The sequence below is a fragment of the Lathamus discolor genome, chromosome 22, assembly GCF_037157495.1.
Source record: "Lathamus discolor isolate bLatDis1 chromosome 22, bLatDis1.hap1, whole genome shotgun sequence".
Taxonomy (NCBI): domain Eukaryota; kingdom Metazoa; phylum Chordata; class Aves; order Psittaciformes; family Psittacidae; genus Lathamus; species Lathamus discolor.
Window position 1 is genome coordinate 991,612 of NC_088905.1, and position 27,063 is coordinate 1,018,674.

The window sequence follows — 27,063 nt, forward strand, 5'->3', positions numbered from 1 at the left end:
CTTGCCTGCTATCTAAAAGGAAAAAAGCCTTTGGATGATTTAACTATTTCATGTTCACTGTTTTAAGCAGTGATTAAATATTAATCAAAATGAGCAGCATGTGATTGAATTGAGCTCAAAGGAAATAGAGGCTTCTCTCTATGTGCATGTATAAAATAGCAATAACTTCATTCCTAATCTGGAGATGCACTACTTCCTGTTTATTTAATGGCTTTATTTTATTGTTAGCAGCAAGGTGCATTTCGAGGTACATTAGATTCCTGTGCTCTTTTCTCTGTTACAGCACCATTCTCAAGCAGGCAGAGGTCTTGTGTCTTCATCAGTAAAGTCACAGACACAGGGTTTGGAAGCAGCACTGATAAATCCTAACCCTATGGTTAAAGCAGGGTGGGAATAGCAGGAGATACTTCATGCTGTGTATCCTGGGGTGTATGTGCATATCGTAACAAACAACAGCAAAGGAGAAAGGTGATGTGTTCCTGAAATGCCCCTGGCTCACAGGCACAGCTACATTACCTCCTAATCCAAGAAATAACGTTGTCCAGGGACTCTGGCAGTGTTGGGACACAGCAAATGTGTTACTTGTGAGAAAGAAGCATAAGCACAGGAAGTAAGGAGGTAAAATCTGCACTTGGAGAACACGACCAGACTGACCATAGGGTCACAGGGGCCACAGGGTCTCCATGTGAGGGTATTAACACTGAGAACAGCCATACAGAAATGAACTGACAACATGGGAAGGGTGCAAGCAGGCAGTAAGTGGAGAGGACTGGAGGGACCTCTAGCAAAACACGGAGACCTGAGTAGCGTTTTGGGCCAATTAGTTACTATATGGTAAAACTAGAGTCTTGGTCCTCTTCAAGTAGAGATGTATTCATCTGTTTGCTTAGTACTAAGCTGCTGTTGTCTCTCTTGGCCAGTACTGATGAGTTTCCTCTTCTTTCCTGCTTCTTTCCTCAGCCTCTAAACCATGTGTCAGAGCAGCGTAACAGTGGTAACGTTCAAGTTTTGTTTTGTGCTTGCTATCAAGGAGATGAAGTGAAATTAGCACATGAATATGTTCTCTCACTGACACACTTGAAATGAAATTATGCTGCTAAAGTCATGTTGAGTTGCGTCAAGGCCCCTTTGCTAGCAAAGGCTCTAAAACCAGAGTAATAAAACCAAAGGAAGACATGGGGAAAAAAACATAGGGACAAACCCCAACAAACCCAAACCCTGACCTGTTCCTTTAGATTTTAGTTACTGTTTCTGCAATTCACCTCTGTTGGTTGTTAGTAGGAACCTCCCCTGGGTGGGCAGCGTATTGGTGGGCCGCATTTCAAACTTAATATAGCAATTACTGCTTTGCTCTTGTGTACACTTTGGAAGTGGTTTAAGAAGCAGGAGTTAAATCATTGATGAATTTTAAAACCGGGTAAGCACATAAATAAGAGGTCACATGTGATTTCTGATCATTTCTTACAGTATGGATTAATTATTTATCAATTCCTGATAAGCTGTTTACAACCACATGCCAGATCTGAAATATACTCAAATGAGCTGTAGTGATAAAGCAAATAGAAACTTCCAAAACCTAACCTCTGCTTCACAGAACCAGCAGGTCACTGGTACAGGGAAATTAGGTTGTAACATGCAGTGAACAAAACATGGTTCATAATTATTCATATTTGATGCTGAGATTAAAAGTAGAGACGGTGGCACCCATCAGGCAGTTCCCAGTCTGGAAACAGTGATTTAAGAAGTCAGCTCCATTCTTGAGGTTTCATTTTGGATAGTCTGCATCATTCAGGACTTTTAAAGAGGGGAATTGTGTGGTTTGAATTGCCTTGTGGTAGTCAAGAGGCTCACTACCTCAGCTCTTCCATGGAAACAGCATGGAATAGATGCCTTACTGTAGCTTGCTAAGTTACGCTGCTTCTGGGCACCTTCATAACAAAAAGACTTTGTTTGCAGTGAAGGTCCCATTATCCATGGGGAGAAAGACGGGAGTGAGCACTTGAGGTGGCAAAAACCTCACCCTGATACAAAACATACTGCAGAACATGGCAGATGTAGCTTCTGGAAATGCTTGCTTGCACACTTCATGTTGGACTTGCATCCAGCTGGGATTGAGATCCAGTCTGCTGCAGAAGTGAGAGCAAGACACATTTGTGTGGGAAATGTAATGCAATGAGACTTGATTTCTCTACACTTAGGAAAGCTCTGGGAGTGTTAGAACTGGAACCCACAGAAGCAGTGCACCTGCAAGATCACCATTCCTTGCCCGTATAGACCTCCAGTGCCCGACTGCCCGAGGGGAGACTGAGCTGAGCTCTTAGGCAGAAGCTCTTCCCTGTGAGGGTGCTGAGGCGCTGGCACAGGGTGCCCAGAGAAGCTGTGGCTGCCCCATCCCTGGCAGTGCTCAAGGCCAGGTTGGACACAGGGGCTTGGAGCACCCATCTCTAGTGGAAGGGGTCCCTGCCTGTGGCAGGGGTTGAAGCTTGATGAGCTTTAAGGTCACAGAATCACAGAATCACAGAATCACAGAATCACAGAATCCCAAGGGTTGGAAGGGACCTAAAAAGATCATCTAGTCCAACCCCCCTGCAAGAGCAGGGTAACCTACAGTACATCACACAGGAACTTGTCCAGGCGGGCCTTGAATATCTCCAGTGTAGGAGACTCCACAACCCCCCTGGGCAACCTGTTCCAGTGCTCTGTCACTCTTACAGTAAAGAAGTTCTTCCTGATGTTAACGTGGAACTTCCTATGGTCCCTTCAACCCAAACCGTTCCAGGGTTCTGTGAAATAGAAGAAACACCACGTGGTGGTTTTTCCATGATAGAAAAGATTCAAGTGAATTTGTTATTGCCAAAACCACTCCACTTGTGAGTAGCTGTGTTTGGGGAAGAGCAGAGTGTGTGATGTTGTAGGTGTTAGTTACGTATGGATACGGCACTCACAGATAACATGCACAATTTGTTCTTTGAGTTGCAGAGTCTTTATAGACCTTTCACAAACAGGAAAAGAAAGAAAAAAAACCAGCTTTTCTCTGTGCTTATGTTTAGTGAATCAACATTTGGATAATCTGATCTCATTGAAAGCCCGTGTTTATGCCTGCTTTTCCCTGGGCAGCAGGCCGGGGCTTTGTTTCAGAGCTCTGCAATAGGCTTTTTCATTCAGGTAGGCACTTAAGTATTTTTCCTCTCTCCTTGTGCTGATTGCTAATTACACATGGATGCAAGGTTTGCTTTGTTTCCCTTTGCAAGCATTTGGTTGGGACTATTTTCTCATCATCTTGGAGTCAGACAGCAGCACAAACATCAGGCAGAGCCATTCTGAGCTTTGCTTGCAGCTGCCTCCCTCCTAGGAAGGACGCTCTGGGGTTTTTATACCTTATTTCAACTTCTCATCCATTTGATGTTTGATCATATGAAGGGGTTTTTTCTCCCTTCTCTCCCTGTTTTTACCTACCTCTGAGCCTTATCTGATTTCTTCAAGGCATGTCCTTGAACTTGGTACGCTTCTTTACCATAAGGATCCTTAGAAAAGGCTGCTGCTGCTCAATTTTAGTTCGTTAGGTTTTCCTCTTCTTTTCAAGGCAGTTTGAAATGATATTTTCCTCATTGTATTTTAAAAAGTTTGATCATTATTTTCCTCCCATTTTTGCTTTTCATAGCATTGATTTATAGTTATGGTTGTGTACGATCATAGAGGCTCTACTGACCTTGACCCCCTGTGCCAGATGCTGTATGTGCTTTCAGACTGTGCTGCAGTGAACTGATGTCTAAATGCAAAACTACTTACAAACTGCAATCAAATTGTCCCTCACTTCTATTTAGTGCAGGTCTGTACAGGCAAGGGAGGCAAAGCTGAGCTCAGTGTGTTCCAGGCATGGCACTGGGCTGTTCCAGACTGGTTACAGCCGTTGCAGGGTCAGTGTGTTCTTGTGTCAGCTCAGAGCAGTGAGCCCTGGTCTCCCCAGGCACAGCAAACAGGACTGCTCATTCCCACTGCTGGTTTCTCCTTCCTTCCTGTTAAAGTTCCTCCGTTGCTTATTCGCCACATCCAAAGCATCAGTTTGGCAGTAGGAGGGTTTATCCTCCTGTTCCCAACTAGAGATGCAGTGAGATGTATTTGTCTCATGGCCAGACAGGTCTGCAGAGGCTCTCTTTGATTTCTTAGTCTAGTGACCAGGCTGTAAGGTTTCTGTCACTGACTTTTTCCTCTTGTGCTATTAAACAGACCTTTGGCCTATAAATTTGATTTTCATAATCTCCTTTCTAATGCACAGAATCCTGTTGGAGCCAAAATACTGTGTAATGTCTTTTAAGCATGCAGCTGGACAACAGGATCAGGACTTACCAGGTTTAAACCAAGTTTCCTCTTTAAGCCATGCAGATGCCCAGTACCTCTGGTCTGATTCCCATTTTAGAGCTCATATTATACAGAATTTAGCAGAAAGTAGCTTTGCTCTCTGGAATAGAATCTGTTCCAAGACCTTTACAGAGCCTCACTGGGAGCTGTTGCTGTCCTTCTTGAGAAGCATGTGAGAAATTCAGATTGAGGCCAGCTCGGTAGCTCACCATTCTTGTTCATGGATATTCCTTTAATCATGGGGATGGCCGAAGGCTCCAGACTGCCCCTGACTCCTTTTAATGCACATGGACATGTCCGGGGATTCACTGGCCACTGTCTTTGGTGTCCATCCCAACCATCCCTTTTGGATATGGGTGCAATGGGTCTGCAGGAGAATCTTCTTACTGAGATACCACAGCAGAAACGTGCCTGTGAAGGGATTATCTGCATATTCCAAGGATCTGGGGAGTGAGCTGTTCAGGAGAGGCCCTTCATTTGAACTGCTTTAGAACAGGCTTACCACAAAGTTGTAGCTTTATGTATATGTGCAGTATGAGAAATGGGGCACAAGAAGTATTTATGGAAACAAAACCTAGAAATGAAAATTGGGGTGAGCAGTTCCTCCAGTCCAAATTACAGAAAGAACTTGAAAACCTCTTTATGGTGCTGGCTTCAGGGTGTGCTGACCCACTTTGGCCACTCTGGTGTGTGGGGCTGAGCACTGCAGGATCAGTTCCTGAAGCAGTCATCACAGCACAGAGCAGTAGCTTAAAGGGAACAAAGCAGGGTTTAAACTTAATCAGGGGAAGCAGGTTAGACGTGAGGAAGAAGCCCTTCCCTGTGAGGGTGCTGAGGCGCTGGCACAGGGTGCCCAGAGAAGCTGTGGCTGCCCCATCCCTGGCAGTGCTCAAGGCCAGGTTGGACACAGCGGCTTGGAGCAAGCTGCTCCAGTGGAAGGGGTCCCTGCCCGTGGCAGGGGTTGGAGCTGGAGGAGCTTTAAGGTCCTTTCTAACCCAAACCACTCTGGGATGATAAAACTGTTTATCAGCAGGACTGTTTGGATGCTGGTCCCACCAGCACCCTGGCTGGTTTGAGTGGTGTGGCAGCTCCAGGAACGGGAGCCAGGAAGGGGAGGTGCTCTAGGAGTGTAGTTGGAAAGACAGGAGACTGCCAGTGGGCAACGAGTGTGCATCAGGTCTTAGCTCCAATTTATAGTTTAAATCCAGCCACATGAACTACAGGTGGAAAGATCCAGGGTTCTGGCCTATGTGAAAGTACTTACTCATTCGCAGGTAGTTTCTTCAAGGATGAATGGAAAGGTTTTCCAGCATCGCACCCAGAAGGTTCCTGATCCATGGGTCTTCAGAAAGCAATGATACCTGTAGAAGCAGTCTAGTGCAGAAAACAGCTTTGACAGACTAATTATTCCTTCCAGCCTAGGTCTGAAACACTCCATGGAGGGGATGACACAGCTGTTGTACCTGTCTGGTGGCTACAGAGAGGACTTGTGCCTCTAGAGCTGGCAATCTGGAGTGCTGGAATCCATCTGCTGCCATCATGCACATCCCAACCGTGTTTGCAGCTTAGTTCAGTCTCTGCTAAATTACATGCAGATGAATAAATAAAGTAATAGAGCCTGTCCCAAGCTGTTGATATTTATTTCACTGTATACAAACAGCTGATGGAGCTTTCTCTCTGCTCCTGTCTGAACAGGTTTCTTCCTTGCAGTTCAGTCTTCCCTTTGCCTCTGCATGGTTTGGCCACTGAACTGCTGTGGGATGGGGCTGGGCAGAACCTCCTGTTCCACTGGGGCCTCTGAGGGCTACAGCAATAAAAGTCATAATAAATGTGCCCTTTTCACATTAGTCTTCAGCTTTTGGTGTCATTTAGAAAAGGAGCCAGCACGTAACCATATGAAAATGTCACTTGCAAACATTTACCTCTCCAGGGCTCTGTGCTTTCATGGGATGCGTTCAGGAATCGCACAGCTAAGAAATGGGAGGCATTGGGTGCTCTGGTACCGGGGAAGATCCTGAACAGGCTTAGGGAAGGTACGAGGGAAACCAGATCAACAAGCTCTGGAGACAAGGGGGCTGTCAGGGTTGTTTAAAAGAAAAGAAGAGATGCTTAAAAAGACTTCCTTGTCAATATTCCCCTTTTTTCCCGGTCCTCCCATGACTTTTATGGGCCTGAGTTTGTCTTCTCATTTTTTGGTGGTTCTTTTTTCATTTGTGGTGGGCTTCGGCCTTTCTTCTTCAAAGGAATTGAACAAAACTCATTTTCCTTAATGCTTAAAGAAAAGATTTAAAGACAATCTAAAACTAAAGCTGGTGTTCAATGGATTTGAAACAATTACTGTGAGTGTTTAGAAGTTACAGTGCGTACCTAGTAGTAAGTCTTTGGGTCTTACTTGAAGCATTGGAGTTTCCAGGGCTCAGGACCTCAGTTTGGAATAGGCTGTTCCCAGTGCTTGGAAGTGCTGTAAGAGCAAGAAAGAGCAACAATTCAGTTTATGTTCTGCCAGTTGTTTTCTGAGTTCCCTGTGGGATTTGTGTACAGACTAAAGGTTGAAGGGTTGGACTTTCCAACCTGGTGTTCTGTGATTCTGTGTATTTCTCCCTATTACACACTGAGTCAGCTGCAGTTGGCAGAGGCTGGACTGATCTGCCTTTTGTGCAAGGGAAACCAAAGTACTGAGATTTGTCGTCTCAGCTGTGTGTGGTCTGTGCTGGCCTTCACAGAGCTTTTATCACTTTTTTATCCTTATTTTCATCCTTTTATCCTTCTCCCTCTCTGCTGGGCTCTGGGGCAACAGCACCAGAGGGACGTGGAGCTGTTGGAGCAGGTCCAGAGGAGGCCCCGGAGCTGCTGCGAGGGCTGGAGCAGCTCTGCTCTGGAGCCAGGCTGAGAGAGCTGGGCTGGGGCAGCCTGGAGAAGAGAAGGTTCCTTACGGGAAGACCTTAGAGCAGCTCCAGTGCTTAAAGGGGCTGCAGGGAACCTGGAGAGGGGCTTGGGACAAGGGCCTGTAGGGACAGGCCAAGGGGAATGGCTTGAACCTGCCCGAGGGGAGACTGAGCTGAGCTCTTAGGCAGAAGCTCTTCCCTGTGAGCGTGCTGAGGCGCTGGCACAGGGTGCCGATGCCCCAACTCCCCACTACCTTGTTATGCTGATGTTACTGTTGGGTTTGTTATTGCCATGGTAGGCAGCACAAGAGGAATTAAGCAAAGGGTATTTTTTGTCTCTCAGTATTTATTCTGTTTATTCTTCTCATTATTTTTATAAAATACTAAACTCAATTGCAGGTAGAAGAAGCCATCTGGTTCCTGTCACAGCGACTGTATATTACATACGTAGGGGGAAATTGCTTATTGATTTAGCCAAGTGTGAACAAGTGCTACTAGGAAACCACAAAAGTATTCATAATACTAATAGATACTATCAGAAGTGACATGCTGCACTTGGTTCCTGACTAGAGGGCATCAACTTTTAAGCAAGGACTTAAAAAATATCCGTCATTTTTATATAGATGACTGCACTATTAAAGCTTTAATGAAAAATTGCTTGGAGAATGAAAGGCAATATGGTTAAAGACAGTCGTGTGTATGTTTTATTGACCTCACTGTGCTTTATGTGCTAGATTTAGGTCTGGCTCCTGCAAAGGCTTTAAGTTACTTAGGTCAGATGAATCATCAGGAGGGTGTCTGATGTGGTGTTACAGCATCTGCAGACATACATGTAACCAGGTACTTGCATGACCTGGGTGTTGTTTTCAACCAGTCTAACAGATGAAATCACTGCAAGGAAGCGATACAGGACAACCTCAGAGTGGGTTTATTCCTGCAGGGAAGAAAGCTTCTGTTCTCACATGAACTGCTATTGTAGGACAGACAGAGGAACATTGGAATGGAGTACCTGCACAGCTCCTGGGCTTGACTTGGATTTTCCACACGTACTTGGCAGCACCGTGGTTAACGGTGCTGGTGAAAGCTTCCATCCTGGAGACCAGTATGTTGTCTGGCTGGTCATTGCACTGCCTGTTTGCTTTGTGGCTTCTTCCCACCTCAGAACATACTCTGATTTGATTCAGAATTCCCAGCACAGCTCGCCCAAGAACATGCGTGGTCTCGTTTCTATGTCCACAGTGTCTGGTCTTCTGACTGAGGGGCTGGGGAAGAACCAGAGGTGGAAGAGGCTGTTGAGTTGGAGATGCAAGAGTTGGCTGATGATTATGAGCAGGTAGTCACATTCCTGGTGAGAATGTGATGTTGCCTCAATCATTAAAATGATGGTTTATGCTTCAATGAGTTGTAGCTCAGCTAAGGTGCTACACCACCAAATTAAGCACATAGTGGCTGTGATGGTGTTGAATTAATAGAAGCTGCATCAGTGGCTATCACAGAGTGATGGAACATTGAGGAGGGAAATGAATGCAAACATCCGCAAGTGTAATTTTCCAGGTTCTTAATTTGGCCTGAAAATGTGCCAGCTCATCTCTTCCCTCCGTGGCCATTACTCACTGTTTGCATAGTTTAAACCGAGCAGCTCCTCACTGACAGTGCTAATGCGTCCCTTAGCTGTCAGTTGGACCAAACTGCACGTGGTTGCATGTTGGTGTCTAAACTTGGATTCCCAAAGGGAGCTGGGAAGCATCTTGATCCGCCACCAGTTATGTTAGCATCACATACATTTAATAAAAATACACTGGGATAAGACTGTGGAGTCCAAAGGAGAGCAGATACAAGAGATGAATGGCAGTGACTCATCTAAACATAAAATACTTGATTTTCATTTTTGCACTGCACTTGATTTAGGAGACATTCATTTTAGCATCTGTCAAGAGTAATGTATGTACACAAATAGACTGTCAGGAGCTGACCCGTGACTGCAAGTCCTGTCATGAATCTGCTCTCCAGCATTAGAAGAGGAGGCCAAACCCCTTTATGAAGCAGTGCAAGGTATTTGCAAGCTAAGTGTAACAGCTTTGTTAGCCATTTCCTTGATCCATGAATAGTTACTCACATGTACCAAAGGCACCAGTGAGATCAGACTCCCCAGTGCCAGAGATGTTTAGCGTGGGATGCTCCTGGAGAAGTTCCAAAGGCAAAAGCTGAAGTGCTTGGCCTTTGGGCTGGAGAGTGGTGTGCATTTGCTGTGGATCTTGCATAAAATGGATGTGCACTCTATTCTCTTTCATGGATCATTTACTGAGGGCCCAGAACTATTACAAAATGCAAATGTTGGAAGTTTTGAAAGAAAGCTTCAAATAACGATTTTTGATGAAACTCCTCATGAAAAATAATCCTACTTTCTTTTAGCAGCAAAATGCCAGCGTGTTTGCTTGCGTTCGTGTCCTTTGGACTGAGTGTGACAGCTGCAAATACCAATGTACTGTCTTCCAAATGATAGCAGGCTACATCTACACTGAAAATTTCCACTGGCTTTACTTCTTGTCTCTGTCACTGAGGGGAAAATAAAAGCAATGCACTGTCTGGCATGGCTGTTCGGAGTGTATTAACCTCTGATGTTTATGGCCATTACATTTGTCTTGTGTATAATGGAGATTTTATGAAATTAAAAGCTCTTCTTTATGGTCTTCCTCAGAGTTCTTTCTGAGCCTCAGAAGCAGATATTAAAGCTTTTAATATCAAATAGGTTTGGGGGCAGTTTTTCCTCCTTCCTGTAGTAGTTGAACAGTAGGTTGATCAGGCTTGGACAAGTACAGGTGTATCTCATGGTTTTTAACCTTTCTAATCTAAGAAATATCCATATGAGACACCTGTGTAGTGTCATCACTTTAGGAGCCTGGTTATCAGTGGCACTGAGCATCTACTGTAATGCTGTTGAAGTCCATGGAAGGTTCTGGCATTGTGTCATACCTGATGAGCTGGAACTGGTGCGATCTCATGCGTGTCAGGTACAGTCACACCTCTGTTTCAAAGGCAGTAAATGAGCTCACTTTTAATCTGCTCAGCAACAAGGGAGCTGTTAAGACTTCCCCCTTGTACCTAATTTGTGCTGTGAATTTTCCTCCATGACAAAGGCTCAGTAGGTACCATGTTCAACTGATCACAGCTTTTTGAAAGGGTGTGGGTGATATTGCTCTCAGTTATGGTAAAAATAATTTCAAACTCAGTGTTCCCCTTAATAATAATGCTTAAGCACATTACACCTTCAAGAAGCTGTACAAACATTAACTAATTAGTACCCCCAACTAATACATAATACGCCGTCATGATATGTAATTATGTATTACTATTAGAGCTGGAAGAATTATTCCTTGTGAATAAATTATCCAGCAAATTTTGCTATTTTTCCCCTTACTGTTGTGAATTTGTTTGCAAAATATTCCTGGGTGTTGTGGTTGTAGTTGATCTCACCTTTGCCATAATGGTAGCAAAGGGTATCCTTTATGTTCTGTGGAATCAGCTCCTTTAGTTATTGGATGCTGGTTTGTGACTCTTACACTCAACAGAGCCCAGAGCAGCACTCTGGCCTCTGTTGAGTGTAGGACCTCTGGTGCAAGGTGCTGCACATGTGCCTCCATTGAATTGCAATGAAGAGAAGGAACAAGGTGGTGAGAAGGGAAATGGATACCGAGGGAAGGAATAAGAGATTGCCCCACGAGCGCAGAGCGTATCGAGTAAATCCATTCTGTGTGATTATATGGGAATTAAATGCAGCTTTCTTGAAATCCATTCCCTTAGACGACACCTTTGCTTTTAATTAGGTCATAACAATTCATTGCAATGTCACAGTAGCTGCTTCAGTCCCCCAAATCTCAGTTTTCTTATCTCTAAAGTAGGTCAGTGTTTACTGGCTTGACACAGGGTGTTCTGAGGCATAAAGGTGGTGCTGGAGGCACATGGCCTTTTGAACAGAGGCAACTATTCAGACGGGGCCCCTGTGTTTTCCAGCCCCTGAGTTGCTGCTCTGTGTGAGATGCTTTGCCTCTGGTTTTACAAGCTGTTTGCAAAGAGCCGACGTGGCAGCGTGCCTGGGCAGCCCAAAGCAGCTCTGCTCTCCAGTGCTGAAGTGCTGCCTTGAGAAGCCTTCCACTGAGCAGTACCCAGTCACACACACACATATACATATATATACACACGCACACACCAGGAGTGAAGTACAATCTGTCAGTACCCTTTCAAATGTCTCTGTATTCATATTTGCTGTATAATGGTTGTTGCTTTCCCAGCGTTTTTTGGAGCATGAGTGAGATTGGAAGCGTTTAATCTTAGAAAAGAGATGACTGAGATGAAGGATGATTAAAGTATTCTCAATAATGACTGATGTGGAGGATAGTTATTTGGAGCTTCACTTGTGTCTCATTACTCACAAATTAGAAGATAGTGAAGCTGAAAGATAGGGAACTAAAAAAAGAATCCATAAGAAAAAAATACATTTTTCCACTGAAAGGCAGAAATCTCTGGCAGTCGTTGTGAAGAGAGGTGCAGAGGTTGAGATTTCCCTGCTTTCAAGGGAGCAAGAATAACTAAAGATGTTATAGGTAATGTTTTTGAAACATGCACAGATATAAAATACCATTCCTCACATTGCAGCCCCTCTCAGATCATGAGGAACAAGATGATTCTCTTGTTTGGGAAATGACTTTTCCTCTTCTTGCTGTAGAGTTTCCTGTGACCTTGTGTGATCTGCCTGTGCCTGTATGATGGAGCTGAAAGGCTCCTGGGAGTTCTGCTGTGTGGAAAGTGCTGCTCTCTCTGTAGTTCTTCTGGGCCCTCCTCTCCTGTCTGCCATATTCACACGTTTTGTTCGCAGTTGCTCTGATTTTGGTCTGCTGTTCAGAGCCACACACTAAAAATTACCACTTCATCTTCTGTGCTGAATGCAGATGGAACAGAAGGTTGAGGGTAATAGAGCTGCAAGGGAGTCTCTCATTCCTTCCTCTTGTCATTTTTTTTCTCTTCTATTTTAAAGCAGAGGAGGTGAAAACACAAATATGGCCCAAATGTTACTGCATGAAAGCTCTGGGGATTATCATGGTGGGCACAGCATCTTGAGGGTAACCACAGCAACTGGGTGGGTTTTTGTGCTCTCTGCAGTGAGTATCAGAAAATGCCACTTTCTTGTCAAATGCAGTGAATTTATATCTGCCTGGAACATACTTTCCAGAATTGTTCCTCATTGTTTGACACTGACTGATTTTAATGGTGTTCTATTAAAAAAAAAAAAAAGTATAAAAAGATTTTATAGAGAAAATAAAAGGAAGGGCAGCCAAGCCTCAGAAATAAACGTGTCTGCTCTGATTGCAGGATCCATGCTTGCTCCATGCAGGTGTAATTCCCTGTCTGATCTTCAAAGAATTTCAGAGAAAAAGGCATTAATTAAACCTCAAAGTAGCTCTTGTGCATGGATCTTGTCAAGAAGTAAACTGCTCTGACAGTGGGTCAGCAGCCTCTGTGCTGAGGTGGTTTCTTTCTCAAGTTAAAGGAATTACAACAGGGATCACAGAAGTGGAAGCCAGGGCATCTTCTGGCTGTCACCAATTCCTCTGAGCACTGTGGCTGGAAAACTTGCTGTTCAGTGGCCAACGAGGGAGATTTCACTCCAAGAGTGATCCCTGGGATAAAGGCATCAACCTGTGTGCACTGGGGAGCTGCTGCACTGGAAGCCTTGGCTGAAGAGAGGGAGTCTGGTTGTGAGGGATTGGGCTGTATAGAGGGAGGTCCCCGAACACCCTGTGTGGTGCTGGGCTTGGTGCTGCTCTGAGCAGTGTGAGTGAGGAAGAGGGAGAGCAGGGCAGAGCAGAGCAGGACAGGGCTGCCTGGCTGCTGCCCCACGTTTCAGATGCGTTGCTTTGGCACGGCGTGTCTGAAGGGGGTGTTCGTAAGTGTCTGTTTCCCTGACAACCACGGCCTAACAGATGATTGGTCAACTGATAAATATTTTTAGGATTCAGCCCAATTTACAGCCAAATTTCCCAGGGAAGAGGATGTTCAAGAAGACCTGAGGCCTGTTCCGGGTTGTTGTATGGACTATCTAGACTTGTCTAAACCTCACTTGGCTTTAGCTCAGTTTTGTTCTCCTTACAGGTTCTTGTAGCTCTGGGATCCATGTGTCTTTTCATTAGTAATGAAAAGAAACCATGGCAGGAGGTTGGAACGAAATGATCTTAAGGCCCTTTCCAAACCCAAACTATACCATGATTCTTAGGCACACAAGTATGCATAGCCGTGCTTTGTTCCTTCCACTCACAGAAGTAGTCCCAAAATGATCATAGGAATATTACAAAGGGCTTATCTGACAAAGCTGCATTAAAGACATAGATGTCTTTTAATTTCTCTGGCTATGGGATGGGAGGAACCATGTTGATGTCCTTTTGTACATATGGAAATCTGCTGTTCCATGCATCTGACATGGGTACTAATGAGGGCTGATTAGAATCTTGTGCTTTTGATGGAAAGTTGTACTACACTCTGAAATTCATGGAAAAAGGGGCACTGGAATGGGTTGCCCAGGGAGGTTGTGAGTGCTCCATCCCTGGCGGTGTTCAAGGCCAGGTTGGATGAAGCCTCGTGTGGGATGGTTTAGTGTGAGGTGTCCTTGCCCATGGCAGGGGGGTTGGAACTGGATGATCTTGAGGTCCTTTCCAACCCTAACCATTCTATGATTCTATGATATTCATATTTGTGCATTGTTTTCTAACCTACCCTACTAAATATTAAGTTAATATCTCTAAAATGGACTAAAATTAGGGATGCTGCAATTTCCAGCTTTAGGGAGGCCTTTGAGTCCAGTCCTCTTCGAATTGTTTAACTTTTACATTAAAAAAACAAACTAGCAGTAACAGAGCCCAGACTGATTTCCCCTCTTGATTTCCTTTCCCTGCCTTGCTGTGATGCTGTGAATTCTGTGTTGTCCTTCCTTTCTTCTGGGTTTAACTCATTGGTTTATTTGCGTGGCTCCGATCAACTAAAGTACAGGGAAATTAAGGGATAAATGTGGAGCAGTGTCTGTGTTCTGACAGGTTTCAGGATGATGAGAGCCAAATGAAGGGGGTTAATTGCCCAAAGCTGCAGCAGTGCTGGGGTATAGAATTGAGCAGCAAGCTTTGAGCTCAAGGCTGGCCCCAAACGCATGGGCCATCCTTCTTTTCAAGGCCATAAAGCATGTAAAACCCCTCAGCACAGAGGAAGGTGAAGGGAGAGGCAGCTGCAAGCAGGAAGGTCTGTAATTTTATGTGCTTTTTAACAGGAACATTGTTTTTTCTACCAGAATGCTTTGGCACCAGGAAGGATTATATTCTTCATAAGAGCACAGTGCTCTTGATGTTACTGCTGCATTTCATATATTGGGTCAAGCTGCTTTTACACCTGTCTCAAAATTGAGCCCAGTTGAGAGAATATAATCACCTTCTTTCCTTGCATGAGTCAACAAATAGATTTCATTAAGCAGGAGGAAGGAAGGTACAAAAAAATTCCTCCTGCATGAGGCGAACGAAGACATAATTTAAACGGTCTTCTGGGCTTTGAAGGGCATATTTGAACAAGTCTGTCTTCTTTCGGTGTTTCTACTTTCATTTGATGTGTTTTAGTTTCTTTAACTATCCGAAAGTCTTTAGCTGATGAGGAGCTCCCTGTGTTGGCCAAGTGGAAATGTAGCTGAACAGCAGCACTGAAAGGTCATATTCATTAAGGGATGGAGCTCAGCAAAGATATCTGCAATCGCTTCCTGTTAATAGAGTCATTCCCATAACAAATTAAAGCGCAGCTCTGGTTTTGGGTACCAAGCGGGCATTTGTGGAGGGTTCAGTGTTCACAGGGAGTTGTGAAAATAAGATACCTTTATTTGCTTTGTTATCTCACTGCGGATGATCACTGGGGGATTTCTTAAAGGCAGGTTTACAGCTCGTGGTGAGCGCTCACAAGGAAAGAAAATGGTGTTCTGTATGCAAGGTGCCAGGCACGTGGAATTGGAGCTTCAAGACTGCAGATTTAATTGACTTTCGTAACCTAATTTTGAAATAGTTAGAAATTTAGTCACTGTTTTAATTTAATGTTTTCTTTTTACATTGAAAAGAAAGGCTAGTTAGGGAGAAATCTATACTGCCTTGTCTCGCTTCTTCCAATTAGTCTATAACTTGCAGCCCCTGGTTAAGTAGGGCTGGTTTTGATCCCATTGGGCTCTTTTACACCATGGGATTGATGCAAGAGTTAGAGGGATACTTCGGTTCCCCTAATCACCTCGTGAAGCAGCTTTTATCACCGGATCACTAAATGGGAGCGTTGGAAGTTAAGAGTGGGCCAGTGAGCACCACAGGTGGCCATGGTAGGCCGGAGCATTGGCCTGCACGGCCGCCTTCTGTCATGACCTGGTGCAGCAAAGCTCACCAGGCTGTGTTCTCAGAGGGAGCTTATTCCCTTCAGCAACTAAAAGGGAAACACAAGCCTCAGAGTTTTCTTGTTAGGCTCATAAATATGTAAATGAAATGACACCTTTGGGCATAAAGAGTATTTATAAGGAAGCCTTAATTGGAGGAGTGTGCTCATTTTCGGGATACTATCACCAGATCTTCAGAAGAGTTTATGGGACTTTGGAGTATGAGTCCTTTTATTATAATCATCAAGAATTTTTAGCACTTTTTAATTTTGTTTATCTGCAGTTCACTGCCTGATAAGGCAGTCAGGAGCTGAGGATTAAACCAGATCCCCATGTACCTGTTAACTGTAGCACGTGGTGGCCTTGCTGCTCTGGGTTAGAGCCATGCCTGAGTCTGGATCTGGGGTCCAGGTCAAGGTTAGTTGGTGCAGATTCTCCTTCCATCCCATAAACAGCATTTTTAAAGCTGTTTTGTTCACTTCCCGTCTCAAAGAGGTTTGGATAATGAAATGCAAGTGCATAATTACATACAGTGACAAGCAGGAAAGAAAAAGCAAGTGCAAGAAGATGGGGTGAGAAGAGCCTGCCTTGGAAGAGCAGCAAGCGCTGCAGCCCGGGGTGGGAGCCTGAATCCCCCTGCCACACTGAAATGAGAGATTCTGAGGGCACTCAGAATGCCCTCAGCACTGCAGCCTCATGATGCATAAGCAAGAACAAGGGCTGGTGGAGAAAAGTTCAGATGAAACACATGAAAAACTATTTTCCAATAGATTTTTGTGGAATTTCTCATTCTATCGGATGTTTTGTTTCATTCTTTTTTTTTTTTTTTATCAATAAGATGTAAACCCCTTGAATTCTCTACACAGCAAAAATTCCATTTTTCAATCAGGCATAATTACAATAGATTTTAATTTTAACCAGTGCTGCAGGGGACTGAGTTTGAAGTTTTACTGATATAAGTTGAATACTGTGATGGGGAGAGACGGAAGCAGAGCAGGAGTTGCGTTCTATTTAGAACTGTAGAGGATTAACACTTGCGCCTGGTGATTGATCCCTCTTGAATGTCAGAACATGAAAACTGTATTTTGTATTGATTTCAGAACCCGAACTGTATTTTGTCTTGAGTCTCGCCCTTCTGTCAGTGTTGTTAAAGGACACTGCAATATGTTCAAAGTCCTTCTTTATATTGCTACAACCCCACAGTAACTCACATAGATAGGGCAGTTTCATAGAGCTGGATTTACCCTGATAGAGCCATGACTGTCCCCCTAACAGGGAAGCCTCACCTGGAGGTTTTGTGAGGCTCTGGCTGACGCTGTGCTTATTCTCTGGCAGCTCTGCTCTTCTCTGCTGGCTTTGGCCACCAGCATTTCGCCGAGTGAAGGCAGTGTGTGGTCCTGCCTGTACCATGGCCCGTCATGATGGTGTTGTGCAGCACTGATATGCTGGGATCAGAAATGATCACCTGGTTTCCAGTCGAGGTATTGATTTGACCTCTGAAGTCTTGAATGGCTTGAAATTTGGCTGGGAGGTGACCTCTCTCCCATGATTACAGTCAGCAGAGAGCTCTGGCCTGAACCCTCCTGGTGTAAATAGGAGGGTGCTGCTGCTGGGGCACGTTACACAATCATTGTTAGAATACATTCTGGTTTCATCTGAGGCAACAGTTTATTAAGAACTGGAATATGTTGCAAGATCAATTTATTTTGCTTGTGGAGAACTGAAATGTTTGTGTTGCTCAGACTGGTTTTGATGGTCTTAATTCCAGATAATTATTTCCTGGAACAGATCTTATCCCTGTAGGCATGTGACTGACCCAGCTTGAGCAGGGGCTGGCTCTTGGTGATCTCAAGATGATTCTGGTGTGACATCTCTTCTACATGATACGTTATTTGGGGAGTCTGTTGAATTAAACATTGCTCATCCTGTTATCTTGGCACTCTGAGATGTATGCACACATACATGTGTTTGTGTTGGGCTACTCATTCATTCCTGTATTTTTACCTTCATGTTTGCGGACAGGAGACAACTGATTCTACCAGATGGATGACTGGGATAATCCCAGCCTTGTTAAGGGAGAACTTAGACCCTCATAGAGGTTAAGCTGCTGATGAGGCTGTGGTAATGAGTTCCTGGGTAGGTGGCCTCCCCTCGTGTCTCTCCTTAGGCTTGGGCTGAGGTTTTGCTTTCAGTGCACCCATTGCTTTTCAGTCGTGTTTTTTTGCCTCTCATTGCACTTTCTTCCTCCTTTCATGTCAGGAATCTGAAGAGAAGCTGCTTTTCCTTTGACACTATTATCTGTGTGTGCTTCCTGGGTATGTAGCAGCCAAAGATGAAATGAAATCATGTGTCTGAGAAATTTTCTTGTTGGTTTTAATGGAACCAATATTCCATTTGAAGTGAGTAGAGGAACAATAATAGTCCAGTAGGGAATTCCGTGAAAGGAATTTATGTGGAAGGGAATCGATTACCTGCCTGTCCTCGCTTCAGAGAGAGCACTTGCTCATTTTGAAGCTGGAGCCGCTACCTGTTGGATGGTTTTAGTTTTATTCACCTCCTTTGATGAAGAGTTGCAAAACTTTCCTTCACTTCCATGGTAGCTGCCCTTAGACTGGCACTGCAGTGCTATAGCAGCTCATCTTTGCTGAACAGAAATCATCATTTGCATGTAGAAACCCAGAGATAAGAATGAGAAAACTCTTATGCTGGTGAAATGATAAACAAGTTACCATTTCTGAAACCAGGGAGCCAACTGAAATACATTAGAGCTATAATTCTCCATAGCTGACAGCAGGGATTGGTCACACTGTCATTTTCGCACCTACCTGTATCTCTTGTAGCTCATATTAACTTCATTGCATATTCCTTTTTGTTCTGTCATTCCATTATCAGGAGAATAACACTGAAAGATGAAGTGTTACCAAATCAGAGCACAAAACAATACAAAAGCATCTGTTTTAAGTAGAAAGTAGGATAATCTGTATAACAAGAAGAAAAAAAGTGATTTATCTTACTGAAACCTGGGCTGGGTATCAGTTATTGGGTGGGTATATGTTGGTCCTTAAAGGGATGCAGAGCTCTGCTCCTGAGCTGCTGCTGAAGCCAGGCAATGGAAGAGATCAGAGTGTTTCTCCTTTGCAGCAGGCTCATTATTTATGGATGTATCAGTCAGCTTTGAATTATAATTAAGACAAGCTCTTGACTCTGATTTCTCTTTAACCTGCATTGAAAACTGAACACAGTTCACAATGCGGTCTGAAGTGGTTTATTAAGATTTAACAAGGATGTGGGGCTATGCCACACAGATTTGTTAGCAGGAAAGGCCTAGTTCCTGCTTTTTCACTTCTGCCTTTTGTTCCTGCTCATCAGCCAGAATTTGACATCCCTCTCACAGTGACTCCTGGGGCCTGTCATTGCTCTATCCATAAAGCCCACCTTATAGTCAAAGCCACTTAAACTCAGCTGGTAGAGGACAGACTCTTTGTTTTCCCTTGCTCTTGATGTGAAGTCCTTTATGCAGGACAAGAACTAAAGTGTGAAATCTGTGTTCTGTCAGAAAGATAATGATTAACGTCCTGTTGTCACTGCTCTAAACCACAGCTCAAACTCGGAGGGCAATGAATAACATGAATAAAAGAAAGAAAGAAAGATATTATCTCAACTGCTGCTGTTCTGTGGCAGAAGTGACTGCAGCCCATGCTTTATCTTCCTGTGAGGTGCAGAGGCCAGAATCCTTGAGTGTTTGGTGAGAGACTGTTGGATTTAGGACTCAGATACTTTAATTCGTTTAGTTTCTAATTAAAACCTTGTTCTGAGCATGTATTTGCTGATATCTGCAGATGTGATTGATGAGGATCCCTTTGAATCCTTTGTGGTTACATCTCTCTTCCATCTTGGGGTTCTGTGTTCGCTGTTTTGGTAACTGGCTTAATGTTGCAGGTAGTCTTAGTCTAAGCTAGACTTGCTTTGTACCTGCCACCTTTAAACTGCAAATGAAGCAAACAAACCAAACCTAAAACCAAGCTCAAAGCTCAGACCAAGCCCATCACTTCTGGGTAAGCCAGAGAAAGAAACAGACCCAGTCAGCTGTGGTCAACTTCAATTCAGATCTCGGAATCCTTCGTGGCTCCTAGATGCTCGTACCGACACTTTGTACCTCAGTGCTCTGTGTTTAAAATGGAATGCTCCAAAAATGGGTGCTGGGAATATCACAAGGCTCTTAATTGATGGAGGCTGTACAAGTAGTGTCTTCACAAGCAGGCGAGTAGATTGGAATTAAATGAAGGGAAAGGCGAAGGGTGTTTGGAAGCCTGTGTGTGTAAATTCCAACTCCTTTTGGATTTGGTTACTTTTCCCAGGCTGGGGGAGGATAGCTGTGAACAGAATATGAATTGTAAATCCCTCTCAAGAACACTTCCAAGTCTTTTTCCCTTGAAGAAATAGAAACAGAGAGGTACTCTCTATAAATCTGATCTAATGGGCAAGATGCATTCCAGAACATGCAGATGTACTGCTTCATGCCTGAGGGTGGCACTGGGAATGCTGGAATCGTTACCAGCACTTCTACTTACTCTTCTGTTATAGCAGTGACAGGAGAAGAGACAACCCTCAGTCAGCTTTTTGAAGTAATCTGTTAAGCACTATCTCCAGCGACAGGGCCTGGAATTTCCAGCTTGTGCAGGCTTTGGAAATGGGAAGAGAATGTTCGAGGGAATTTATCACAGTTAATCAGGAATATCAAACCTCATCACAAAACACTGGAAGTTTGGGGTATTGCTTCTGAACCTCCTTTACGTTCAATATAACTTGGGGTTTTTGCAATAGACTGGCTTCTTCTGTGTCAGTGAATGTAGATGCTCTGCCCCTGGAGACATTCAAGGCCAGGCTGGATGTGGCTCTGGGTGACCTGATCTAGTTGATGATGTCCCTGCTCATTGCAGTGGGGGTTGGACTAGATGAGCTTTGAAGGTCCCTTCCAACCCAAACCAGTCTGTGATTCTATATTCAAAAGGAGGCATTGCTGTTATAAAAGTGATTCATATGACACTATTTAACACTGCTAGGATTGCAAAGGAATTCTTTTTTCCAGAAGGTCTTTAGGTACTTCTGAAACATTAAGTCTATTAAATGAGCTTTCAGGGATACCTTTTCCTCTTCACCCCCAGAGAAATTAATCTGAATAGCAGAAAAGCAGGCTCTGTTCCAACATGTAGCTGACTCCTGTCCCATGGGAAGGGAAAGATCTGATGTTCAGATGTGTTCCCTAGAAAGCTCTGCACAACTGGAGGATCAAAGGAATTATCAACATCTATCAAAGTAGATGGAAGTCTTGACCATACAGTATAGATTCAGATTTTAAGCAATCCTTAATTAATGATGGAGATAAAACATGGGATGGGAGATCCAGTTAAGCAAGAGGAAGTAATGAAGCCAAAACCACAGACAAAAAGGTGTTGCTGCACCTTGAGCTCTGGTTGGCAGAGGATTGTTCTCTTTTTGGAGAGGTTGAAACACAAGTTAGCAAAGAGAATTGGGAATTTCAGGGAACATTCAAAGTGAGATGTGGTGATTCAGAGAATGGCTTCCACTCAGGGACATGTGGTGGGTCAGCTTCTCCCCTCCCCACCCCTACAAGTCAGAAGTTCGGATGGTCAAGACTGAGTAGAGGAATTAAGGGGTGACAGAATGGCTGAAGTGTCACTGTTGACCGCAAGAAAACCTCACATACAGAGAGTTTGAGCTTACAGGTAGAAAGAGCGAAGAAGTTTCTGGTCTCTGAAGCAGTAAGTGATGCTGTTGGGCATCAGTCCTTTTCTGATCAATGCCATGGTTGAGTTTTATTTCTAACCGTGGAAGGGATGCGCGTGATGGAGCATCTACAGACGCCTGATAGTCAGGCCTCAGGAAAACAGTAACCTGGGCTTTCCAGATACCGTTGTTACCCCTGACCACATCTGCTCCTGTCTTATGAGCTCCTGTCGTTGTCTGTGAAGAGTCCTTGTAGCAGAATTCCTAAGATCAGAGATCAGGATGTATGTTTTCTGGAAGCAGTTGGGGTGTTGCAGTATGAGCATGGAAACAGATCTGCCGAGCGGTGGGTTCACTGATCCATCTTTTCTTGTCACTACTTTCCCACACTAAAGCTTATTTTATTTACATAAAAGGTGCAGTGGTTATGATTTTTATGTCTACATTAAACAACGGTGCCTTTAAAAAGGAAGGTGATCGGTTTGTTACCTTCAGAGTTCCTGGAGCACTGGGTGTCCAGCTCGACAGACTGACAGGCAGCGACCAAACCCACAGCTGTCAGTAAAGGACTGGCATGGGATGAGATCAGACTTGCTGGACCTCTCTCAGGGAGGTATTTACTGAGGTGTTCATCATGAATTTTGCAGTCACGACCTGAAAGCCTGTGAGACTTAGAGGGCAATATGAGAAAATACTCTTCACAAATAAATGAGATTGCTCAGAACATTTGGCTTCACTGTGTGGAGAATAGGGACTGATGGTACGGGAAAAGGAGAAAGATGCTCTGTGCTGAGAGTAAAAATTGCAGGTGTTAAAGAGGGTGATGGGAGCTGTTGGTCTGTACCACATTTACCTGCCGAGAAGCTCCCAGAGGAGTTTCCTGTTCCCCACAAGCACGTCTCCTGTAAAAGTTCTGCACAGCCACCTTGGTGTCTGTGTGGGGAGCATGTCAGTGATACACCCCAGTTAATGGAACCGGGACCTTTGAGGGGAGCAAAGTCAACTAAGAGCAGACCTTGAGCGGCTCTTGCTGAGGGTAGGGAGGATCCTTGTTTCTTCCTCATCTTTCCAGCACCAATCTCGGCTTGGTGCTTTGGAACCTGATTTTAATGTTGCTTTTTCCTTTCAGCTTGGGCCAGAAGTAAGGATGGTGTGTGGGAGGGAAGCTGTAGAACAGGCTGGAGATGGACATTCTACAACTGGATCCTGAGGGGGTTTTAAGGATTTGTAATGTTATAAAAGATTTCTTTCCAGAACAGGGGAATTCCTGGAGAGAAATAATTAAGCTTCTCATATAAGCCCTTAGATGCCTAATGCATTGGTATTACAAGAGACTTCGTCAGGGAACTAAGTTCCTGTCTCTTCGCACCATGTTTGCTTTATACTAATCCCATCCTTTGAGGCTTTTGCTGGTTGCCTGCAGAGACCAGGAAGCAAATATGTTTCTGCCCTCCCCCTTCCTTGCTGTGTGACAGCTTCTGCAGGGAGCTTCATTCCTTGCTCTGAAGTACTTGCGATTGGCAAGGGCCGCAAACTGAGTTTAGGATAAAATTTATGAGGTGCCTGTTGGGTACATGTTGTTTCTGAGCTCAGGACTCAGCCAGTTTTGTATTCAGAGTCGAGGAGGAATATTTCCTTGAGGGTCAGGTGCCAATGATATTCCACCCTCCTTTGCAGTGTGGGGCAAGGCTGGAGCATTTCATTCCTCATCAGACCTCCTGCTCCCACAAGCATCTTTCTGCCCCTTCTGCAGTGTTTTCTCTTACTTCAAAACATCCGTTTTGCTCTGGAGTCGTGTCTCACCTGTGGCACTTGTATGAGTAGAATGTTTGTGAGTTCTGATTTCTGTTTTGTTATTCGCCTCAGGGTTATCGGGGACAGGAATTTGTCACCCCCAGCCTCATATTGCTAGTGTGAGCATCCCGACAGTTGGGGACCTTTCATTACAGCGAGTCAAATAAACCCCATGAACAAACCTGTGCAGGTATACCATGGGGCTTCCAGAACCAGAAACCTCTCTTCTACCTGTGTGCATGGACATGGCTTCTGTGTTTTCAGCAGGGGAGCCCCTAGATGATGTTGTGGTCCTGCAGGGTTTGCTGGAGCAGGTCAGCAGTGCCAGGTTGAGGGCTGCCTGCACACCAGGGTGTGATGGGTATGGAGAACCTGGCCCCTCAACACGGTGTTGCTTTGCATGTGATGGGAATGGCTGAAAACCAAAAGCAGAGAGTGCATGAGGTAAAGAAAAGTGACCCCAACTGTTTGGTTTAATTTGTTCTGTTTCATAACTGCGTTCATGTTCCCCATTTCAATAAAAACCATTTGCTAACAGCACAGGAAGGAGAGGGGAGGAGGGAAGAGGAGCGAGGGAGAAAGGAAAGTGGCTCCACAGAGTTGGAATTAGCATAATCAGGCAAAGCATAATAAAATGCTTTGCAGTGACAGCTCTTTTGCATAATGTCGTCTCATGGAGGTGTCACTGAGGCTCTGTGGTGGGGAAGGGGAGGAGAGGACCTGCTAACATGGGGGAGTTTGTCATTCCAACTGAGCCTTTGGCATTCTGTTCTCAGCTCTGTTTTCAGGAGTGTTGGTGGCAGGAAACACTGGCAATGAGATGAAACTTGACAGGAAGTGTCTTGATACCAGGAGAAAGGGTGGTCTTGGTTTTGGCAGTCTGTGTGTGTGTGAGGACAGAAAAAGCTGGTTTGAAGGGTACTAGCCTTCACAGTAATCGAAGGAATTAGGGCTTTTGCCTCACTTGTTAATGGGAAGTTAACAAATGCCATATCATAGAATCACACACTGGTTTAGGTTGGAAGGGACCATACCATCCAATTCCAACCACGGGCACACCTTCCACTGGAGCAGCTTGCTCCAAGCCCCTGTGTCCAACCTGGCCTTGAGCACTGCCAGGGATGGGGCAGCCACAGCTTCTCTGGGCACCCTGTGCCAGCGCCTCAGCACCCTCACAGGGAAGAGCTTCTGCCTTATCTCCAGCCCTCTTGGAATCCAGATTAGCAATAGGGACCAGCAACATGGGCCTGGCTTTATTTTTGTTTGGTTTGGTTTAAGAAAGAGGCCCTTTTTCAGTGGGAGCAGTTTGCTGATGTGGTTGATGACTTGCCATAAGCAGTGCTGGCCCCATGGTGTGTTGACCATGGCAGGTGCTGAGGCTGGAGGTGCAGGCGCAGCTGGTACCACATGCCTGGTATCAGTGAGCTGTGATCTTGTAGATACAGAACCCTGTAACGTCACCGTCTGCAAAGTTCAGGACTTCAGGCTGGAAGAGGAACTGTTGAGATGGCAGTTTATTAGGGCAGCTCTGCAGTGCTCTTGGAAAACAGACAAACCAGAGACAAACCAGACATACAGACACTTCCAGGGCTGTATTTTCCAGCCTTGCTCCTCCAGAAACGCTGTCTTGCCTTCCCTCCTGCACTTGACCCCAGCAGGCCTAACACTCATCTGGCTTCTTGGAGTCAATACCTTATGCTTGCTGTTAGTCCCTAAGGGAATTCCTTTTGGGTAGCCTGGCTTCTGAGTAGCCTTTGCCATGCAGCCAGTGCTCTGGCTTCTGTATTTCAGCTCTCACATGACCAAAGAGTATTTAATCAATCCGTGATTTAATCAGCAGCTTCATTTACCAATAGATTTTAACCAGATTGGTTTCTTGCAGAACCAGAGCCTAGTCTGGGGATGTGCTGCTGACTCAATAGGCTGCTGCAATCTGAACATCTCTTCCCATAGAAAGCACAGTGGCAGCCAGCAATGCCCTTGTGCATCCCTCACAACTTCCCTGCTTCCAGGCACAGCCATGAAAAGTGTGTCTCCATCTTCTGGACCTCTCTTTCTGCCTGGTCCTCTGCAAGAGCTCGAAACTGCCCAGTGTTGCAGTGCCTGACTTTTGGAAGTATTCAAGGCCAGGCTGGATGAGGCTTGGAGCAAGCTGCTCTAGTGGAAGGTGTCCCTGTCCGTGGCAGGGGTTGGAACTGGGTGAGCTTTAAGATCCCTTCCAACACAAACTATCCCGTGATTCTAGGATTTGAAAGTTACCGTGAAGCTGCAAAAAAGGGTTGAGAAAAAAGTAACGGAACAATTTGGGTTTTGTCAGGAAGAAGGTACTTCAGAAGCAAAGCTTTCTGTGACGACTCACTGTGTTTGACTTGGCCACCGCTAACCAGGCAATCAAAAACCAGAAACAAAAATCCCATCTTTAATTTGGATTTAATAACATTTTCCACTCAAAAGGATGTTTATTATTTGATTAAACCAGAATGAGCTCAGCATTTGCAGCTGAAATTTCAGCTTCATGAAATTTCGCAGTTTCTATTCCCATAAACCAGATCCCATAAAGAGAAAAAACAATTCCCCAGAGAATTCTTCTTAGAATCCAGAAAGTTAGGCTCAATTTTGTATCTAGACCTGTTCTGTTCTGGGATCCACACATTCATCACGATACCCATTGCTTTGTGGGATTGGGGTTAGATTTGTTTGCATGTTAATAGTGTTTGGAACTATTAATGACAGTATTTAAGAGCTGGGCTGTTGTCTTAGTACCTTCTGATGACTGTTCCTAAGGATGTTAAGGGATAAAGCATCCCAATTCTATAAACATCCCTTGGGGAACAGCAGCATCAATTAACATGGAATTAACAGGTAAATTCTGCACTTACCAAACATGCGAGGTGTCAAACATGTTCAGTGCATCGTTTTCCTCTCCGGTCCTGCACCCCGTGGCGAATGTTTCATTCTGATGACCCTGATGTGAACAAAACCAGTACGAAGAACCTCTGAGTGTTTATAAGTGATCTGAGGTGGGGTCAAGCATTTGGATTAAAGGTCCATGTGTGAGTGGTGACATGAGAAGGAAGCACAGATACCTCATAACTACCAGGTGGCCGCTGGCCAGAACATGTTCTTCTGTTCATTCCCACTGCTGTACGTGAGTAGCAGTGCCAGGGTTTGTGAGGCTTGAATCGAGTCTCCTCCATGCGCACAACCATAATGAGGTCAGATACAGTGTACAGGCAGAACACAGCTGGTTTGCAGATTAATCAGGGGTGAAAGGCGGCTTCCTTGTGAAAAACATTGTGTGCTGCAGGTTTGAGTAGCAGGGACTTCGACAGATCCAAGCTCCTCTTCCCCAGTGCTCTTTCCAGGGCAGTGTCCCACTGGCATGGCTTGGGAGCAGTGTGGGCCAGTACACCTGAGCTGCTCCTCCCAGCTGCCACTTGATTCTGGCTGTATCCCAGCAAATCCCACTTCAGGAAAGACTCAGATGTGATGCGGGGATACATCAGGCATTTAGTTTTTCACCTTATGATGACATAGAACTACGTCAGCCACATTCGATATTGTGGCTAGAACATGTTCTGAGTAGAGTGTGAGTGGAGCTAACGGTGCTGCACTCAGCTAAGACAAGCTTAGGCTGTGCGTCCAAGAGATGTTTTCAGTGCTTGTGAGTTATACTTAACAAAGCCCAGTTGTTTTCAGAGGTTAAGCACCACTAAGTATCAATGGAAGCTGGGCTCCTAATCCGAGTAAATACCTGAATTCGTTTTACCCAAAGAAAAAGTAACTTGTCTGTGGCATATTCCTTTCTCAAAGTTAGTTTATTTGCTGCGCAAATCTAGTATT

The 27,063-nt window shown here is 44.7% G+C and overlaps 1 protein-coding gene and 1 long non-coding RNA gene across 12 annotated transcripts in view; one reads left to right on the forward strand and one right to left on the reverse strand.

Moving 5' to 3' along the window:
* Positions 1-27,063, forward strand: part of LRRTM4 (leucine rich repeat transmembrane neuronal 4) — a 489,302-nt gene that overhangs the window by 288,142 nt on the left and 174,097 nt on the right. The gene's annotated exons all lie outside the window — the stretch shown is intronic.
* LOC136003485 (uncharacterized) lies at positions 1,502-26,181 on the reverse strand. 3 transcript variants are annotated; one of them, XR_010608107.1, is made up of 4 exons: positions 26,100-26,181; positions 18,504-18,580; positions 6,727-6,820; positions 1,502-2,126 (listed from the first exon to the last, which is right to left on the reverse strand). It is a non-coding gene; the product is annotated as an uncharacterized LOC136003485 (long non-coding RNA). The 3 variants fall into 3 exon arrangements; XR_010608106.1 differs by lacking the exon at positions 26,100-26,181 and adding an exon at positions 21,916-22,249; XR_010608108.1 differs by lacking the exons at positions 18,504-18,580; positions 26,100-26,181 and adding an exon at positions 8,254-8,488.